General features: G+C 44.9%; 1 long non-coding RNA gene across 1 annotated transcript in view; it reads right to left on the bottom strand.

Annotated features, from left to right (window-relative positions):
• The window catches only part of LOC147205308 (uncharacterized), a 170,031-nt gene that overhangs the window by 86,050 nt on the left and 63,377 nt on the right, over window positions 1–20,604 (bottom strand). The window contains exon 2 of the long non-coding RNA XR_015101048.1: window positions 13,290–13,402. This is a non-coding gene — a long non-coding RNA (uncharacterized LOC147205308). The remainder of the gene's footprint in view (window positions 1–13,289; window positions 13,403–20,604) is intronic.

Genomic DNA, 20,604 nt, shown 5'->3' with positions numbered 1-20,604 from the left:
TCGTGACTGTATGGTGACCCATGAGCTTGTCTCAGTAGATGTAATGAGTTCAGATTACAGGCCAGTCCACAGACTGGCTGTAAAAGGTTTGCCCGTAATCCCCGCAATCATTAAAGGAATGCTTTGTTAGAAGAGGATGGAGGAGAGGTGAAAAAGACAGACAGAGTGAAGAAGTAGGGGGAGAATGGAAGAGGTGTGTGTATGGGGCTGGGGGGGGGGGGGGGGGGGGACTCAATAACACTTGATTCGATATGAAAAGCCTCTTGTTGCCACCCAGGAGAAGCCAGGCTAGGAAGGATGTGAGGGAAGCCGGCCGAGAGACTCCAACAAACGGGAACAAGACATGCCTTGTTCCGGGTTTAAGGAGCAAACAGATTAAGATGAATTGATGCAAGCTTAGTGACTTTGGAGAATGGGGCAGGGGAGAGAGAAAAAAAAACGCCCACGGATCAATAAGGCTTAGGAAGCAAGCAGCCAAAGCCAGAATCTCCACTCACATTCGGTGGGGATAACACTCGATGGAAGAAAGGCTTGTGTCTCACTTTTATTTTTGTTATTATCTATAAAGGTCAAACAGATTACATATTTCACATTCTTTTGAATTGATATGGCTGACATAAAAACAAAAGAAATATTTTGTGTTTCATATAAACATATATACATATATGTGTGTACATGCATATATATATATATATATATATATATATACATATATACATATATATATATATGTGTTTTGGGTTTTTTTGTTTTTAAAAGAAAATGAGAAGGTCTGCAGCTAGTGTGCGCAACAAATATCCGGGGAGTGAAACTAAAGCACATGAAGATAACACCAAATCATATTGCTTGTAAGCCACACACATCCAGCGTCCCACAGTGCACTGTGACAGATCCATGCCTAAGCCAGCCTGGCGAGGCCCATGCCCCGATGTTTGCACAGATCAGAGAGAATCATTTAGGTTAACATGGTATTTATATAGCAAAGCCCCGCTATCCGAGGTTGGATCTGACACTGTTATTCTCATCTGTACCCGAAGATCTCAGGCCTCTTGACAGGAGTCATAGCAGAAGCTATTTTCTGTCGCTAATTCCTCAAGAGGTCTACCGGCAATGAAAATGAGCGCGAGGCGAGCTCATGCATTCGATTACACAAACATATGAGACGAGGTCTTACCTCTGTACACCACATATCTACTGTGTCAATATTAGCATGGTTGAGAAGAATGTCAAAAACCCTTCTCTGCGTGCTCAAGTAATGATTAAAAAATGCCGTTGCTCAGTTGCTGCATTTAGACTAGGAGGAAATGCATTGTCAGACGACTCCAACCAACTTCATGATTCCCGTCTGAAAAGCACCAAATAGGTAATGCAACACCATTTGATGATATAATTAATTTTCATAACAGTGAGCACAGATAACGGAGCTGTTGAGCTCTGTGAAAATGAATTTCAACAGTAAGGGTTCGTCACAATTATGTATTCCACGCTGTTTGGTGAAGCAGAAGTGTCCGTCAAATCAAAGGATTATTATTATTATTATTACATTTGCATGATAACAGATATTGTTCAATAAGGTATTTATTTAGCTGTCAAAAAAAAACAAAAAAACATTTAAGACTTTACAGGTCATTGTGAAGACACTGCATCCAAGTCATATTCGCCCGAGTTTGAATTTGGAAAATGTCTGACACCATTTATTTACAACCGAATAGTGAGTTCCATATTATTCTCTCCATATTTATTAACCCCACGCATGAGTTCAAATAGGTCAGCTGACTTACTTTAACTTTAATGAATACAATATGATAGCGGAAAAGGCTTCACTGCATTCCATAACATGTTGACCTCCAAATACCATGTTTTATGAAACTCTGGCATTCTCAAATAAACAGCAACTGACACTTGCAAGCGCTTTACTATCAGTGCGGCATTCGTTGCTGAACTATCATTCAGTCCAAATGAGAAACTAATTCGTAGCGTGTCGTAAAATACACTGCACAACATAATACAATCAGCGTATAAGTTTCAGCAAAACGAAATGTCGGCTTGGGTGAAGACCAGCACTGGCCGTTGTTTCCCAGTGTTCTGTATTTATTGTATTGTGTATCATTTCTGTGACCGCAGGTGTGCCCTTCAACCCCAAAGTCATTAGCCTTTCCAGACGTGGTCCGTAAACTGCCAGCATGCCTGGTGGAAAATATGTGCAGAGAAATACAGGGAGAGAAACAAGAGAGATGGACAGAGAGAAAGCAAGAGAGCTGGAAGGCGAAAGAAGGCTCCGGGGCCAATTACGGAGCAGAGAAAACAAAGGGCTACATTTCAATGGTTCCTCCAGCTGTGCTGTTTATGAGCTGTGTGCTTAGTCGCTCTGTGACCTTCACCTCCACACTTGGCCTTCTCCGAGGGAAACCAAGCTAAAATGGCCCTATGCTCAATCTTTCATTTCCCCTCGTTTTGCCACAATTCCTGTTTTTTTTTAAATTAAATCGTTTGATATATTATTTGGGTCCCCTACCATTTCGACTATTAATATTTGTGATTTCATATCAGCACAACTGTGACCCTGACAATGCACCACATGTTAAATGGGCTCACAAGTAAAAGTTCACAGAAAAAAAAAAAAGAGAACTATTTTCAGGCTTAATAGCAAGGTGTATGTCATATGTAACCCTTATAACCCGCCTGTCAGTCAGTACCTCCTGTCGACACACACACACACACACACACACACACACACACACACACACACACACACACACACACACCTATTATGGACCTCATAAGCAGAGTCCGAATATCAGTCACTGTGGTCCTGTGACAGGTCTAACCTTCCCAAGCGGCAGGAGACATCGTCGTCATGGCAGTCCTATTGACCAGAGTAATAAGCCATTCTATATGGTGTATTAAAGTCATTTCCCACATGCTGCCTCAGCACGATCCATTGTTCATGCAAGCTCCTGCTGACCATGAAGAGAGGTGGCAGGCGAAAATGACCCTCATGTAGTCAAACGCAAAATGACAACACTTGCATGGTTTGCGTCATTTAAAGAGCCATCCTCCTTGGGAATCCTCCTTGGGAAGGGGGCCACTTACTTTCCACACACAAAGGTGTTGTCATTATCACAGTGACTTTTGCAGCAATTTTGGACTCTCAGAAGGAGGCCTTGGTTGCAGAAACAGGTCTTTGCTCAAAGGCATACATGTTTTCAGTCCATGCTTCCATTTTTTTTTTTGCCTTCTCAAATTTGCAAGGGGCTTTTGTTGGCAAATGCCGCATTCTAATATGTTCGGGCCATCTGCGGAATCCAGTGGCTGCTCTCCCTTGTTCCCCGTGTCAGAGGTTGTGTTGGAACCGCCATGTACCTCATTCCCGTCTCTGCTGAAATCAGCGCCGGTCCGGGACCGAGTGACAAATGATTCCAATCTAGCCTGAGTGCCCTTGACTTGACCCTGACCACTGTAGACAATAAGGGCAAGCTCAGTGACTGGAAAAGATGTTCTGTGCTAATAAAGCCGAGTGCGGAGCAGGGGAAGCGGTGAAGAGAAGCACAGCTGGGGAGGGAAACGGGGGTGGGGCGGGGGGTTCAGGCTCTGACCTCTCAGGTGCAGGTTGATAATGAGTGTCCCTGTTTGCTCTGTGAAAATGACCACGGAGAGATGAAAGGCACGGGGCACAACAAAGAGCCTCATTCTCCGCTGTTCTGAAATGCGATCATTGCCGAGGATTGGCTTATGAAAGCGCCCCGTTATGCTGTGTCTAAAAGGACAATCAAGCCAAAATACAAACGTGTAAACCTAGTTGGACTATAGTTGCCCACACAAATACCAGGCACACCTCCGTTAACGGACCCCACACAGGCAAAGTGAACAAAGAAATAAAAGCAGATGTTTACTTGAACACATGCAAGCACAAACATACAAAGACATGCTCAGACAATATCCCAAATCCCGCATTCTGCTTACGGCTCCCCTTGTCTTCTTAATAAACCCTATAAAATGAGTGTGCTCTTGCCAAGCACGGTGCCATAAACATGCCACTCTCGAAAGGTTCTGGGCATCCTGCTAGTTATGCTAATGAAGCCCCCGCCCTCTGTTTTCCACTCGCTCTTATCCTCCTGGCACAGCCTTCAGTCTTTCGCAGTACACCACTCCATTGTCATCCCCTTACCCTGTTCAGCTGGCATCAGACTAGATAATACACAGCAAAATGAAGATCCAAGAATCCTTGTTTAAAAAAAAAAAAAAAATGGCACGAGAAAATGTGGTTATTATTCCTTTGAACTCAAAACCAGGCCATTGTTCATTATGCTTGTGTCCCAATTTGTTGCAAAATGTGGAACAAAATATAATTATCTTTAAAACGTGTATGAGTGTATGAAGCTAATTGCGTTGATACAAACACCTCAGGAGTCAATCATAGAAAAGAAACACGGCACGGTCATAACTTATTGAACGAACTAACCTTCACTTGTGTCTCCTGAGCTTTGAGCTGGAAAGTGGTTTTGAGGCAAGAAGTCGAGGCGTGACTTCTTGTACTGCTGATTCTGGCATAGCGGAGAGCATGAGTGAGCTCTTTGTTACGGGGGGGGGGGGGGGGGGGGGGGGGACTTAGAAGAACTTAGAAGTGTGGCGAGAGGAAAGTGCTGGGCACAACAGGAAGTCTGCTGAACTCTGCTGAGCGTCAATGCAGTAGCCAGGATTATACCCTCCATCCTTTGGCTGCTCAGTACATAAACCAGTTGTCAGCCCAAAGCCCAAAGTTTTGTTCCTTACGAGTAAGGTGTGCGGGATGCACCCTGGGTTGCTGTTTGTGCGTGTACATCATGACTTGTTCAGAAGGTCGGCATTCTGACACATGGATCCATGGCTTCCCTGCAGAGCGGTGTATCGCGGATACTTATGAAGAATGTGTTTGGGTAAGGAACAAACAACGGACAGTGTGAGCTGGCAGACTTGTACAGCCCGGGCTTACACCATAAGCCTTTTATTTTTCTTTCCTGAGGCCTCTCTTTGTTCAAAGGGCAGCGTAGAAAATAGTTGGCTCATATGACACATGCATGTATTTTTCAAACACATTTTGAGTGGGGCAAAGATCAATCTTAACCGTTGACAACATTTGATAAACCACCTGGTGGCGCTACAATCCATAATTGTAAGGCTCGAGAGAGGAGCCGTGCTTTGTGGCGTAATTGCGTCGATCAACCTGAATGTGAGACACACAACAATCAACTAAACTAGGGATGAGAACTAAGCAATATATAGACCGTGTGGCAGCATCATTCTGCTCAATACTACGATGGCATTCAAACAGGAGTGCAGAACTGGAGCAGAGGGGGTCCATGGTCGACAAAGGTCTTGACCTACAGTGTCATCTAATTAACTAGTTAACCAAGCACAGAATTAACATTTTTGGGGTTACGGTTTTTCATTATTTTATATTTATAACCCACAAGTGTTTGTACACTAAGATTTCCTCCAATTATGACTGTCCTACGACATTGTCGGTACGACAAGAAAGATTCCGTGAGTTCTGACTAATGTACACAAAATCGGGTTATGTCTCCGTCTGTGGAAGGCAACTCCGCTATCAACTGAAAACTCGAAACTTCACAAACCTACTATATAAAATGATACTCAAATAAGGATAGCCAATCAATATGTGCATTTGTCTATACCGTGACTGGCAGTGAGGTAATCCACAGAGACAAACAATCAATCACAATTACATTCCCAGTTGAGGAAATTAAAATCTTCAATTAACCCAAGAAGCATGTTTTTGTGGTGTGTCAAGAAAGCCGGAGAAAATCAACACAACCACGGGGAGAATATGCAATCACCAAACAGAGGTGATGCAAAGAAGATTTGAACCTGGAGCAAAAAAAAAAACCATGCCATGCAAGTGAAACAAGTATTTGAATCCCTGAGCAAAAGGTGTACTTGGTGAGAGAGACACCCTTTGTAGGGCAAGCACAGCCATGAGACCTTTCTTGTAGAATAATACGAATAATAAAACCGTTCTCCAGCCACCGTAAAATGATACAATACCAAAAGGGAAAATGGTGCAGTGCTACTATAAAAACAATTGAATGGTCTACCACTGAAATGAAAGACACGATATACTTTGTGTGTTTATAGGCGCAGTCAGTCATACCACCACCACAAATTTCACTTGCAGGGATCAACCCGCCTGTGAAGCAGGTGAGGGTTTAATTCTCTATTCCATATTACGGAGGGAACGCTGGGACCACTGAGACGCATTGGTTCCTTCCATTCTTCTCCACCATTAGATGGAAATCATTTCTGATCAGTAGCGAGCAGGCCCTGAATCGAATGAGTGACCTCAAGGTGAACATGGCACTATATAGCCCCCATTGCAGGCTCACTCAGCCATCCATCCACTGTAGACATCATTACTTCCATATTTTACAGGTGTCAAAAAAGATATGGCTGTAAATGTGCGTGAGCTGGAGAGACCGGGAGGCAGACAGGGGAGAGAGGATGAGCACTAAAACGGGTGAAGCGAGTGCGCTGGGTTGTGTTTTTTAAGTGTCGCGCCCATTGTCTGTAGTCCAAACGTTAGCAAGACCGTACTGGCCTATTTGCTTCGTTGGTGAGGATCCAGGGAGTATTCACTGGCGCTTCACTGTTTCCACAAACTGGAATAAAATTCACCTGTGGTGAATTCAGTTGATAAGAGGTACACACAATCACTGATCGCTCAGTGGTGAAGGTTCTTAGCTCGTAAGGTGACCAAGTACCCAACGGTCACTCTATAAATTTACAGCCTCCAGCAGCAAGAATGTAGGCAGAAAGAAGAAGAAAAAAACAAACAAACACCGTTCAATTAAGTGCAATATAAATACAAAATTTATCCATTTTGTATTTTAAGAGCAGCTGGTAATCTTGGAATGAGGAGAAACTTTCAGAATGACGTCCATCTCTAAAAATCTGCCCAAATCCCTCGCAAAATCAAATACTATACATGGTACTTTTTCTGGTTTACTAAACTGACTGATGATTTGTAAGGTTGTTGGCAGAAAGCTCCTCTTTGTACTCTTACAAAAACAGAAAAGGTAAAGGAGGAAGAAAGTGTGAGAGGATTCAACTAAAAATCCCCTGAGACAAGAACATACATGACTGTCTGCCGAAATAAATATAGGGCCATCACGCTTTTATTTAAGTCCCTTTTTTTCTTCATGCAGTCATCAAGTGCACGTAATTGTACAATTTCGATGCAATGAAATGTATCAGCAGGATATCAATACAGATAACTGGAAACCATTTCAGAGGTATGACATGAAGTCATACTGTATAGAGATCAGTAAGAATGATTCCATATAAGACATTGAGGGGAAGTCTAGCCACCCGTCTCGGTATTCCCCGCTGCACAGTCATACTGCAGCAATTACTCCAAATGTTTGATCATCCTCACAGAGGCAATCACGGCTGAAAATTAATTTCAGGGACATCAGGAAAAATCAAAAAGCTAGACCCCGGCCAATGAGGCCAAGGGCCTGTGTGAGAGAAGAGAGGATTTCCCCATCGCACCCCCCCCCCCCAACCCCATCATCCCTTTTCCATTGCAAAAAGGTAATCAACCAGAAACACCAGAGCGCCTGCTGTTAGCCAGAGCCAGATCCTGATCCTATTCAGAGCCGCTAGTGATGTGGAGCCAGGTAGCATCCAATTAGTGCTCAATGTAACTTAATGCAAAGTGCTGGCAGCTCCCCCCAAATCCGAGTCGTCATCGTCATGCAATTTCCACGCTTCTGCTGTCAAATTTGGGAACATTTGATTTGGCTTTCATGAGGCACCATGAAGTTGAAGATACATCTCCATCAATGCTGCGTCGCTTTGTGGAAAACAACTGTAAATAGCACTGCGATTTATCCATTTTGTATTTATATTGCACTTAATTGGACGGTGTTTGTTTTTTTTTCTTCTTCTTCTTTCTGCCAACATTCTTGCTGCTGGGGGCTGTAAATTTCCCCAGTGTGGGACTAATAAAGGATATCTTATCTTATCTTATCTTACTGACATTTTCTTGGTGAGACAGATTGCCCAGATTACTAATGAGACTGCAGACATGGCAGCAACATTTGCTTGTTGCTTTGGATAAATGTATTTGAATACCTCATTTTACGTACTGTGAAATTAGCTATTTTGCATTGGCACATGTTCCAAAATGGATGGCAATAAATTAGTTTAAAAAAAAACATTCTCAGATTTCATTGGATCTGTATTTTAAAACCCAACACCGACCGAGGTTGTAATGCCGATATGCTAATACGGCAACGTGCATTTGGTCCGTGCTCTAGGCAACCCAACTGCACCAGAGTTCACTTGCAAGCTGATGAAGCTCACCACTTCAAGCGGCCTCAATCTGTCTTGACACACACCAAGGTTTGGATGACATCGTTCGGTCTTGATCCAACAATCCGCACTGAGCAGAGCAACAACTGCGGTTTTACTTTTGTCTAAACTCAACCAAACCTGACAAGTGAAATGATGTGAACGCAACCAGATGTTCAGATGCAGGGTTGATCGTAAGGATTTTGAATAAAGCCCGCTGCACATGGAGGGCTGTGGCCAAATGTGACTTAAATGGACCCATTGTGAAATAATTACAGATGGCGCTTAGACCTGCACGCCACCACACGAGGGATTGCAGCACTGCGCACGTACCGATACTCTGCAAACCGTGACCCTGTATCAAGTTTTCGAGCTTGACCTACTGTACACTGTATTGTATTGATTTATTGAACCTTAAAAACATGGCGAGATTGTCAATAAACGAGGATATTGCCACAAAGAGAGTAAACGGGCAAATAATCTACAGGATGTGGATGTTTTTACAGACTGTAGCCAATGATTTAACACCCCATTTGTTGATTGCACCCGTGTAATTCGGTACATCAGTACGGTTTGGTGGAACTGGTTCGAACCGTAATTTTTTTGTTTGTTTAACTCATGGATTTTGGGTTGGCTGCTTACATCTGAGAAAATCAGTAGGTGCTTAAGGACACAGTGTCACGATAAACATCATTAAAACTCATTCAGTACCAGCCAATTCTGGACCAAGTCTGAAAAGACGTTTAAAAACGTCTTTGGGACTGAATGAGTTAAGGTCTTAAATTTGAAAACTCAAAGTTACAGCTTTTTCAGGGGGTAGGGAGGTAAAATGGGCCCCATTTCATGTATTTCCTTTTTCTACGTCTTTCTGTCTACTCACTTTCCCCTGAGAGTGTAGACAGCTGTGAAGAGTGTCCCCGCAGACCGTGGTCTCTGGCAGAGGGCAGACAATTGGGTTTTGGAAGCTGCATGGAACGAGACAAAAGGTGCCTGAGGTAGCTTCCTCCCCGTTTCTTTCTCCATCAGGGTTCCACGGTCTGCTTGCCCACTCTTCCATAACAGCAATAGCAGACATCAACGCAGCGACAGTGGAAAATCCACTCCACCGTGTTTCCTCATCAGAGATGTCTTCTGGGTGACCTCTGCCTCAGGTTTAGTGACTCGCATATGAAAGATGAATATGTGCCAGCCTCTGAGGTCGGGCCAAATTCAACAACAGCTTGTCGACCATGAAATCATCTTTGCAGAGCTAGTGTGGACAAATTTGGCTTTCTTACAGGCGGTTTCGTCGGTGGGAAAATTCCTGACCTTTTCTTGATGTTCAAGGCCATAAAGATCAGGTTAGATTCGATCAAAATAAATCACACAGAGGAAACATGGTCTATCTTATAAAATGCATCTCTGCACATACCTCAGAATCTCGATTTTTTTTTTTTTTGCCCTTTGCTTGGTAATCTTGGTAATCTCCAATGATATATTGATATATATATTGATATATTGAGCGGAGCTCTTTGGGGAGAAAGAAAAAAACAACAACAACACTGATTGCTCTCTGCCCTCTGAGGACCAACAAAAACATTAAATACCAATTAGGGTTGGGGTTGACCAAGCCGAGTCTGGAGATGTTACAAGCCGTCAAGAAGGTTTCTGGATAATATAACCCAGTGTGTGTGTGTGGTGTGGTGGGGTCGAAAAACGTGCACAGTCGAGGTCCTCCGCTGGACCCCACAAATTTGAATAGCTCTTTGAGAGTTAAGACCTCATTTGACAATGTGTTTGATTTAGAAGTTAGTCGTACTATAAGAGGATGCTTGGGTGAAAAGAAAAAAAAATATGAATGTGCGTGCATTTAATGGCCATCAGGCATATACATTATGTGAGAACATGTTTATGTAAGAGGATCATCAATGGCGGAGACGAATCTCCCCACGGACAAATTCCAACTTCAAACACGCCCTCCACATCTGGATATTTGATCAAACAGTGTTCACATGACCTCTGTTCTCATCTCACTGAAAAGCATAGTTTCTGTCGACATTTGTTTTCTATTGGCTCATAGCAAGAGATTGGTTCGGCCGCAATTTGCCTTCTGTGTATTGTTGATGCAGATGATTTGATGAATTACAATGAGAATTGAAAACCAAATAACTGGAATCAAAATAAATGATATTGTCATAGCGGACTGTAAAATCATGAATCTTTAGTCAACCCTAAATTTGTCATGATTCGGTTTAGGGACCAACAGGTGGCACTGTAGGGCTCGCCCGGCAGCTGCACACTTGTTGGCCATTTGGTAATTAGTCGTATAAAAGGACTCCTGCCCGATCACTCGGTGTCGGGTCATTGTTGCTTCTTGCTACTGTCATGTGTGTTGCTGTTTGCTCTTAGTTTCTGTCATGTTTAGTTCATTGTTATGTTTTAGCTTTAATCATGGTTTTTGTTTGATACTTTGGACTTTGTTTGTTTTGGATGTAGTTTTCTTTGTTTTAAATACAATTCTTCAAATGCACCCTGCTCCTCCCTCCTGCCTGCTTTTTGGGGTCCACCACCACCTCGCAACGTGACAAAATTACGGTACGTTTGGGCTTATTCTATCCATTGTATCTCTTTATCTTTAATTATAGTATTCAATTATAATGATATCATTGTATTACCACTATATTCTTTTTGAAAATTTCGAGAATTACGAATATATTTTTAGCTGATTAATAATAAATCCTGTAGGGCAGACTAATGGAAATAAGAGGCCCATGCATCACCTGTCAACGAACCTTCGTCGGTTCTTTGACAAATTGGTTACTCATTATTATTATTATCTTTTTTTTTTATTGCACTCAATTACTACACAACCAACAAATGTCACTCCAATCACGACCTCTCACCTGAGAATTTCACCCGTGTACCAGCAAAGAGAAAGATTGCCGTCGCAGTCATGATGCCACCATCAATATGCTTTCATTTGACATTTCGTAAACACTCTTCAACCTCTAAAGATAAGATAACATAAGAACATCTCCATTTGTCTCACAATGCAGAAATTCCCAATTTACAGCAGAAAAAATATGAAAGGGATAAGTAGAAGAACAAAAAGTATATAAATAAATATAAATTATAAAATGTTGATATCAGCAAATGGGAACACAACATTTGTTGTTGCTGTATTCATTGGTGCATTGTACAAAGTACCAACATTCCCAGTTCGAGTCCCTTTCTTCATAACGCCTTTGGTCAGATGGGTGTCAGAAGTAGTAACTCAATATTATACTCAAATCTCCAGACGGTGTGTCATGATGGGCTGCTGTTATCTGGTGGTTTTGGAGTCATAACCTTTACTGTTCCTTTGCTATGTACCCAACCGGTGCACATAGCGTGATAAATGTTTTGTCTGACCTTCTACATTTGTTTTCTTTTCCTTCAACAGTGATTTTTCTCCCCCGTCTTGGACCAATCAGATTATATCTAAATTCTGCTCAATATGTTTTAGTGTGTGTGTGTGTGTGTGTGTGTGTGTGTGTGCGTGTGTCTGTATATGTGTGTCTATATACTGTATATGATAAGTCATGGTTTAAACAGAGAAATCTTTAATAGATTATATCATAATACAGCCTATTATTTGATACTTATATGGGTAAGAAGCCGTTGGGAAAAAAAAACAGCCAATTTGAAAAATCTGAGAAACAAGAGCATTCGAGCCCGGGCCAAGTACAGTACGTCCGCTCCAGTTTGGCAACGGGCAAAGTCACCACAAGCCAGAGCAGAGTCAACATTGGACACAGCTTGGCTGGCCTACACGTCCAGATCAATATCGGCAAATAATAAATTAGCTCCCCAGAGGGGTCACACTACACTTACGGCAGCGAGCTGCCCAGGAAAAGTCCACAATTGGTGTGTGAGACTCAATAAGCAAGGTGAATGACTGTGCAGGGGCACATCTTTAGCACTCTATAATAGAAAATTAATGGTGCTCAAATCAGTGCTGAGGGCACCCTGAGGGTTGCCTAATAGGCCTTGTTGGAACTGTCATCCCTCACGCCGTCTTCTAAAATATCACATGCAAACAAAGCGAGGATAGGGTGGGGGGGGGGGGGGGATTGGAGAGCGGTTACATGACAGGTGAGAGGAATCGGGGCAACAAAAAAAGAATCAAAAATAAAGGATGGTGAGCGGGAAGTCTTATATTTGGGATCCAATAATGAAATGCGAATATGACATACTGCACGAGGACTTTTGTGCATCTGACAGGAACGAAGCTTGTTGAAATATTAAAAGGGCAAAGGACAACTACCTGCTCTCAAAGGTTTGTTTTTGAATTGTTATTGGGACGGAGTAGGACAGATTGATATGAGTACATTAGATTTGCTTTTCTACTGTACAGTAAGGCCCTCTGGACTCTGAAAACAGAATTTTCTCGGCAAAAAGTAATCTATTTTGTGTGACGAGGGAATCGAGTGAAAACCTCGAGCATGTTAAAAGACATCCACAGTGTGTGGATATCCAATCATTTTCTATTCCGAGCGTAAACATCGCCAGCCCGGGCAGTTATAAGTTGATCTTTGTGATCAAAATGTTCCTTAAAAGCAGACCACACATTTCATTTATGTTGTTCGCTTGCAGCACAAACAACCTTTGGAGTCAATAAACACACTTTGTATCGATCGTTGCCTCTCGGCAGCACGCCGTCCAACAATATTTACTGTACTTATCTCAAGCGCAGACAAAAAGAACCACTTGTGTGCCAAAACGTTTCAATTACTTTCAATCAATTAAGAATCTAAGGTATCGTAAAATTCCTCATAGTAATGAGTGTACAAACAGGTTAATTTGCCCAAGGAGTCATATCAGGGGTGTTAACTACGTGAGTGGGGAGGAGTTTCTCCACTCATCTCCTCTCCTAGCCCAATCACATCTTGTCCTCTGCAAACTGATACTGAACTCACCCACAAGCCGCTCCTCTGCCGTCCTGCGGCGCAGGCAGGGTGTGTCGCTCTCCACAGGCCACTTGAGATATTTTCCAAGATGATGGAAGACTCCGGAACAGACGTGGTGCCAGCTGGGGGAAAAATAAAATAAAATTAAGAAAAGTTTCCATAGAGGTAAAGGCGCACGTAGAGTATTGTCACAGAGGCTCTCTAGCTGAGTTGATGTACTCCAGTAGTCTCGCAGCCATGCGCGGTTTATGCAGATCCTCCAAGATGAAGACAGAACATCGTTGACAACACAGGCAACAAGAAAGAAACGGCATAGTCCTTCATGGCGCCCGAGCTGTGTAGATCTGATGCTTTTTGCAAGTCCCCGAGAGTACGTCTGTCTGTCTGTGTTCATGCCAGTGCCACAAAGGGGGTGAAAAAAATGAAACAGCCTATGAGAAGAAAAGAAAGCCTGGCTCCTCATCATGCGCTTGTTAGCTTGTCCAATCTATGGCAATCAGCACAGTCCCAAGGGTTGAAAGACATAAGAAGCTGGGGGGGAAAGGAAGCCGAGTCTGAGCAAAAGATCAATACTGCTGTGAAACAAGAAGTGTGGGCTATTTACTCTCCATTGATCTGATGGGGCTGGAGAAACACCTCACGCCACTATTAAATTGAGGGTCTCACTCTACTGTGGTAGGCTCGCTCTCTTTTTCCAGCCCTCTTTCTTCACCCCCAAGGTCAAGACAAAGCCACAATAGCCACAAACAAACAAAAATGGATTGCTCTGGCCTGGGAAAGTAATTAATCGGCATTAAAATGCCCAAAGCCCTAACAGCTTACTTTAAGTGAACCTTTGCTTGGAAAGAGAGCGGACCCATGGAAGGACGCGCTGATCTATACATATAGACTACAGCAGAGAGCCACTAGCACAAAACAGAGTCTGCTTAAAAAAGATTTTGGCAGATATCTCTTTTTTTTTCATCATCTAAACCATCCATCCATTTTCCGAACCGCTTGATCCTCACTAGGGTCGCGGGGGGTGCTGGAGCCTATTCCAGCTGTCTTCGGAATCGGTTGCCAGCCAATCGCAGGGCACACAGAGACGAACAACCATCCACGCTCACATTCACACCTAGGGACAATTTAGAGCGTCCAATCAGCCTGCCATGCATGTTCTTTTTTTTTGGAATGTGGGAGGAAACCGGAGTACCCGGAGAAAACCCACGCAGGCCCGGGGAGAACATGCAAACTCCACACAGGGAGGCCGGAGCTGGAATTGAACCCGGTACCTCTGCACTGTGAAGTCGACGTGCTAACCACTGGACTACCGGGCCGTCTTTCATCTAAACCAGTGGTTCTCAATTATTTTCTGTCATGCCCCCCCCCCCCCCCCAAGGGAGAGGAAAACATCTCACGCTCCCCGCACGACTATAAATAGTATCATTTGTCTATAAAATTGTTATAAGTACACCTTTGCACTAAATGGGTGGACAGGCATTCGGCAAACCTTTTTTTTTTTTGTATACTAGCAATTAAAAAGTGAATTTTCCACAAATCTCCCTTTAAAAACACCTCACCAATGTAAAGTTACATGCGCAGTGCTAAAAACTTCTACTTCATTCTCCCCTTGTAACTGAGCATTATTTCCGATGCTGTTCTTGTCCTGGATTTCTTGTGCAGGTGTACGGTACACTGTCATCTTGGGCTTCAAATACGTCAGAGCTTCAAGCATTTTTACTTTTTTTCACCTTGTTAAGTTCTCTCTCCATTCAGCTCATCCGTTGCCTTGCTTCCATTTCTCTGACGAGTAGCCTTATTGACTGTGTGGCTGTATTACAACAAGCAGCCTCTAATGACTCCCTGAAGACCTCTCGATCCCAACTGCCGGCCTCCTTCTCCCGCTGTCCCCCCCCCCCCTTTGTCCCTTCTGTGCCTGCTCTTCAGGAGCCAGTTCAGCAGCTAATTAACCCTCTCTAATAGCATAGATTACATTAGCTTTGAGCCGCTCACACCCTCCACCGGATTCGGCCCAGCCACACAATGAAGGCAGCCTTGCTTTACAAATCTCCTCCTTCACAAGAGCACAATTATGAATTCAAACAACTTCTTATCCACACTCACTCACCCAGGGACAGAAGATCACCCGACCCACCCCACCGCCTGCCACCCTATTCCGCCCCTGCCACCCACCATACAAGCCTTCACGCAGCGAGGAATGAGACAACAGAAGAGAGGAGAGGAGACCACACAACATGAGAGGAAGATGCGGATGAGGAGGGGGGAGGGCAGGCGACCCCTGTATTGGGTAAATCAGAGAGGTCACTCAAGGTGTTTCATTTGGGGAAGCCAAGAGTGGCCCGGTGATAACCCTCAATCTTAACATTCCTATTCACAGCTTAATGAAATCTTAATTGGAGCGGACAGGGTTGAGGGAAGGAGGTTAGCAGGACGTGCGCTGTGAGCAGGCCACGGAAGGAATTGCAAGACTGACTGATCTAAGTGGATGCTCTTCGTTTCACATTGACCCAATTTGCAGTAAAGAACATGAAGGTTAAATTCCGATTGTTGTCCCATAACATGCATAAAACCAGCGGTAGTAAAGTTTGAGACGCCTGAGCTCAGTCAGTCAACCAAGATCCATTCCGTATTTAAAGGAGGTCAGAGACTAGCTATGACACAACAATCAGCCTCTGCCTTAAAAGGAAGGAAGGCAATCAAAATGGAAGAGTCTTCGTTGTCCATAGTTGTGAACGTGCGTATACACTGTTGCCTGGTAGAGTGCCTCGATGATCAATCCAGGACATAGCCAGTCCAAATGGATGTTTGATACTCTCTGCAGTTGAGTCGGCAACTACACTGAAAAACAGCAGATTTGATATTTTCCTTATTTCAAATCTACAAATTACAATATGTTCAGTGTTTCGAGCGCTCCTGCCAATGGATGCTCCCTTTCAAAAACAAAACCAGCACTAGAATAAATTGAATAACAATGTTCATGTCTTAAGAGTTAAAGTCTGCTGCTTTTCGGTTTGCTCTTAAGTTTGCCAAAGCAGCACTTTCAGCAAAACAGTGCGCCACTCTGCTTTCTATTTCTTTTCAATAGGACAGCTCATTTGCTACACACTCCTAGCTCAAACTGCTGACAGTGTTTTTCAAGGCTGAGGGTGAGCGCACGTGCGTGCGTGCGTGTGTGTGAGTGCAGTGCGACGCAACCGCATAAACGAATAGTCAAAATGAAGTCAAAGAGTCGGGGACCAACATATCCTATCATCAAGCTACTCAGAGATCATTAGAGGTACTGTATATGGGCACAGTTATGCAAGGTCAAGGCTGCTGTGTTTTTCTATGTCAGCAGAGGAGCAGTAAAAGCAGCATAATAAGCTGCTTCCTTTCTCATCTCCAACCTGAATCAACTCCTTTTCTCTTCCAACTCCAGCCAGATTTATCTATGTACCATATGTACTGTATTTACCGAAATTAAAGATGACAGAGCAAATCGCAGGAAAGACACGCAAAGTCTCATGTTGAGGTCAAATTGTTGGCTATCAGACGTGGACGTCCAAGGCCCCGCACTAACTAACAAGCCAGTATTTTTTGATTTAAGCCACTCGTTTGAAAGGAAAGAGTTGCAACCCGACTCAGTCATATGTACGTATTACTTGGCAATGGCTGTAATGGTCCCTTGATCAAAACAAACAGGGAGTCAATATCAGTCGCAACGGGTCAGAGAAATAAATCTTTTTCATCGAGGCATCTTGGCAATTTAAAACACGACATAATGTGTTGAGTAAATTCAGATTTTTTTTTAAATTAACCATGAACATCTAACATATAAAATAGGAACAGAAGCTGCCCAACAATATCACTTTAACTGAAACAACGATCAATTAAAGTTGATAAAAAAAGCTGTTGGGGGTTAGCTATGGTTTTCAAGGAGGAAACATTCGTCCTGATAATGATGGATCGCTTTAAAACGGAGGCATGGCTTTATATAGATGAATGTCCTGCTCGCTCTCTTACTCAGCACTTTGGCCTTTACCCATTCAATGAACCCTTTATCACACAAACAACCTCACCTAACCTCCGTTGGATATTAGCGAAGGCTGTCTCCGAAATGGATCCGACTGAAGCCTATCCAACAACCATCAACCACGGTGGTGGCCCAATTAAAGGACACCATTTTCTTTGCTGCAGGTATCTGATTGGAAACACTGAGGCGGATGGGGGGGGGGGGGGGGGTCTCTTTAACATCTCATTTGGTTAATTTTTATTCTTAATGTTGTTTTATGAGTACAGCACTTCACATGTCAAGGCTTTGGTGAATTTAGTGTGAACTTAAATTCCATTTCCTGCCGGGCATTAATTGCTAAGTGAGCAAAGGAATTCTCCCCTTGGGGGCAATACAACTCCACCCCTCCTGTCATCTGGCTAACTATTCTGTCTAGACTAACTTAGCGGGCAATAATCCACCACAGGGATCAATAAACTGCACATAATTCAGTACCAATAATGAGATTTCACTTCAACACAAGCGCCGACCGCGCTTCCCGAGGAACAGGCAGGGGTGTAAAATGATAATGTAATTATTAAAAGGCCAGAGAAAATGAGTAAGCACTTCACACAGAGAGGGAGGGTTGAGCTAGCGTAGCCTCAATTAGCCACACTTAAAGCTATCATTGTTATTTGAGACAAAGCTAATCAAGGAGGAGATACTTTGGTGTCAATTTCAGCAGGTAATAGAATGATGCTAGCTAGCTGGCTGGCTGGCCGATGGATTCTCACACCCCCCCCCCCTTCTCCCCCGCTTGTAATGTCAGGCGAGTGTTAGTTGGTCGTCATTAAGTGAAAGCAATTTATGCAGATTCATCCAGCAATGAGAGGCGCAGAGGATTGGAATTGAGAAGTTCTCATCCTCAGTCAGCAACAATCGTGCACCTGTAGTTTTCCATTTGTGCAACTAGAATACAAATGTTGCAATAGAAAGCTTTCAGTTACGATATCTGCTATTCAAATTCTTTAATGCATTTCGCGTCAGCAGAATTGGTGGCGGTGACCTCCGGTGGATATTTGGGTCAATGTGTGATTTTTATTTTCCACTTCAGTTCACATTTCTGAGTGAAAAACACACAAAAAAAAATCCAAACATTAGCAAGAATGGTGAGTGCTCCACATCCACTGCTATTGTATTTGACTCCTTTAATTTCAATTGGCCTCTCCGTGAGCCGTCACCTTACCGTGGTGGAGGGGTTTGTGTGTCCCAATGATCCTAGGAGCTAAGTTGTCTGGGGCTTTATGCCCCTGGCAGGGTCACCCATGGCAAACAGGTCCTAGGTGAGGGACCAGACAAAGCACGGCTCACAAAGCCCCTTATGATAGATAAAATCGATGGCACTCAGTTTCCCTTGCCCGGACGCGGGTCACCGGGGCCCCCCTCTGGAGCCAGGCCTGGAGGTGGGGCTCGTTGGCGAGCGCCTGGTGGCCGGGCCTACACCCATGGGGCCCGGCCGGGCTCAGCCCGAAGAGGCAACGTGGGTCCCCCTTCTCATGGTCTCACCACCCGTGGGAGGGGTCAAAGGGGTCGGGTGCAATGCGAGCTGGGCGGCAGCCAAAGGCGGGGACCCTGGCGGTCCGATCCTCGGCTGCAGAAGCTAGCTCTTGGGACATGGAATGTCACCTCTCTGGCAGGGAAGGAGCCCGAGCTGGTGTGTGAGGTAGAGAAGTTCCAACTGGATATAGTCGGACTTGCCTCCACACACAGCCTGGGTTCTGGTACTAGTTCTCTCGAGAGGGGTTGGACTCTCTTCCACTCTGGAGTTGCTCATGGTGAGAGGCGCAGAGCAGGTGTGGGCATACTCATTGCCCCCCGGCTCAGTGCCTGTACATTGGGGTTCACACCGGTAGACGAGAGGGTTGCTTCCCTCCGCCTTCGGGTGGGGGGACGGGTCCTGACTGTTGTTTGTGCATATGCACCAAACGGCAGCTCAGCATACCCACCCTTTTTGGAGTCCTTGGAGGGTGTGCTGGAGAGTACTCCTGCTGGGGACTCCCTTGTTCTGCTGGGGGACTTCAATGCTCACGTGGGCAATGACAGTGAGACCTGGAGGGGCGTGATTGGGAGGAACGGCCCCCCCGATCAGAACTCGAGTGGTGTTTTGTTATTGGACTTCTGTGCTCGTCACGGACTGTCCATAACGAACACCTTGTTCAAACATAAGGGTGTCCATATGTGCACTTGGCACCAGGACACCCTGGGCCGTAGTTCGATGATCGACCTTGTGGTTGTATCATCGGATTTGCGGCCGCATGTTTTGGACACTCGGGTGAAGAGAGGGGCGGAGCTGTCAACTGATCACCACCTGGTGGTGAGTAGGCTCCGATGGTGGGGGAAGATGCCGGTCCGTCCTGGCAGACCCAAACGTATTGTGAGGGTTTGTTGGGAGCGTCTGGCGGAATCCCCTGTCAGAAGGAGTTTCAACTCCCACCTCCGACAGAGCTTTTCCCATGTTCCGGGGGAGACGGGGGACATTGAGTCCGAGTGGACCATGTTCCGTGCCTCTATTGTTGAGGCGGCCAATCTGAGTTGTGGCCGTAAGGTGGCTGGTGCCTGTCGTGGCGGCAACCCTCGTACTCGCTGGTGGACACCAGCAGTAAGGGATGCCGTCAAGCTGAAGAAGGAGTCCTATCGAGCCTTTATGGCCTGTGGGACCCCAGAGGCAGCTGACGGGTATCGACTGGCCAAGCGGAACGCAGCTTCGGTGGTCGCCGAGGCAAAAACCCGAGCGTGGGAAGAGTTCGGTGAGGCCATGGAAGCCGACTTCCGGACGGCTTCGAGGAAATTCTGGTCCACCATCCGACGTCTCAGGAGGGGGAAGCAGTGCACCACTAACACTGTGTACAGTGGGGATGGGGCACTGCTGACTTCGACTCGGGACGTTGTGAACCGGTGGGCAGAGTACTTCGAAGACCTCCTCAACTCCACCAACACGTCTTCCTTGGAGGAAGCAGAGTCTGAGGACCCTGAGGTGGGCTCTCCTATCTCTGTGGTTGAAGTCACCGATGTGGTTAAAAAGCTCCTCGGTGGCAGGGCCCCAGGGGTGGATGAGATCCGCCCGGAGTTCCTCAAGGCTCTGGATGTTGTGGGGCTGTCCTGGTTGACACGCCTCTGCAACATCGCGTGGTCAACGGGGAGAGTGCCTCTGGATTGGCAGACCGGGGTGGTAGTCCCTCTTTTTAAAAAGGGGGACCGGAGGGTGTGTTCCAACTACAGAGGGATAACACTCCTCAGCCTCCCTGGTAAGGTCTATTCAGGGGTGCTGGAGAGGAGGGTTCGTCAGGAAGTCGA

This window comes from Hippocampus guttulatus, chromosome 5 (genome assembly GCF_054856545.1).
Source record: "Hippocampus guttulatus isolate MCC_2025c chromosome 5, RoL_Hgut_1.0, whole genome shotgun sequence".
Lineage (NCBI taxonomy): Eukaryota > Metazoa > Chordata > Actinopteri > Syngnathiformes > Syngnathidae > Hippocampus > Hippocampus guttulatus.
Note: the sequence above shows the minus strand (reverse complement) of the source record. Positions and strands in the feature narration are given on the sequence as shown.